We start from the raw sequence: 949 nt of genomic DNA, 5'->3' as shown, positions 1-949 counted from the left end.
ATTTATAGCAGAATGCTGCTGTCTCAGCTCTTGGCGTTTCTTCGGCTTCGTCGGCGTCTCACGTCGTCATTGGCGGCTCGTCCGGTTGGACGTCTGAGCAGGTAGAGCCTAAACCAGCCACCAAGGCGGCTAAACAAAGAGCAAGTTCGTGCACAAAGAGCCACGTTGTGTCCACGCACACCGGTAGAAATAGGAAGCGCCACCTTGATACGCGTGAACAAAAACGACTGCAAGAATATTGTCGCAACCGTGGGTCGAACACAAGGCTTCAAGATCTTCAGTCTTGCGCTCTCCCAACTAATCTATTGCGGCAGTATCTTTCGTGGCGGTGAGGATTGCTAAAGTCAAGCAAAAGGCACACCACCGGAAACGAGAAGGAACCCAAGACCTTATGGATACGCCACGAACACAACAGTTGACGATTTCACTTGTCGCTTGATGGTTCCGCTTTTACCCTGCGCAAACGTCCTCTCTCAATTTCAGTGACGCGTCGAGCGTGGGATCGAACCGTAGACTTCCAGTTTATTAGGCTGACGCTCTAACCTACTGAGCTACACGAGACCACATCAAAAGTGTCGGTTTTACACCACTAGACTAAGCAGTCGATGTTAGAGATCCCACGTTGCATCATCCGTGAACCGTCGGCGAGTCGGTAGGGCCGGTTTGAAGCAGGGGCTGGTACAACAGCTGCGCATAGACAGATGAGATAGCGCGGACAACAGAGAAGATTGCCTCTGTAGCCCCATCGGGTGGGCGCTGACTGCAGCATCACTGTGTCGTTGAACACACAAATAGTTTTCTGTGGCTTTCAGTGGTCAATCTCAGCTGATTGTCAGTAAGTTAAATCCCGTCGTATCTGCGGATACCCACGGATGCCCCAGTGGCCCAAGCTTAAAGCCCGGGTTCGAGTCCCGGCTGGTGCAATAGAGATAGTTCGCAGGCTGAAGAC

The 949-nt window shown here is 52.1% G+C and overlaps 1 non-coding gene across 1 annotated transcript; it reads right to left on the bottom strand.

The window, feature by feature from the left end:
- Positions 1-239: 239 nt before the first annotated feature.
- GNI_217500 lies at positions 240-312 on the bottom strand. Its single transcript has one exon. It is a non-coding gene; the product is annotated as a tRNA-Phe (tRNA).
- Between the last annotated feature and the right edge of the window lie 637 nt (positions 313-949).

Source organism: Gregarina niphandrodes (assembly GCF_000223845.1).
Source record: "Gregarina niphandrodes unplaced genomic scaffold scaffold00165, whole genome shotgun sequence".
Taxonomy (NCBI): domain Eukaryota; phylum Apicomplexa; class Conoidasida; order Eugregarinorida; family Gregarinidae; genus Gregarina; species Gregarina niphandrodes.
Note: the sequence above shows the minus strand (reverse complement) of the source record. Positions and strands in the feature narration are given on the sequence as shown.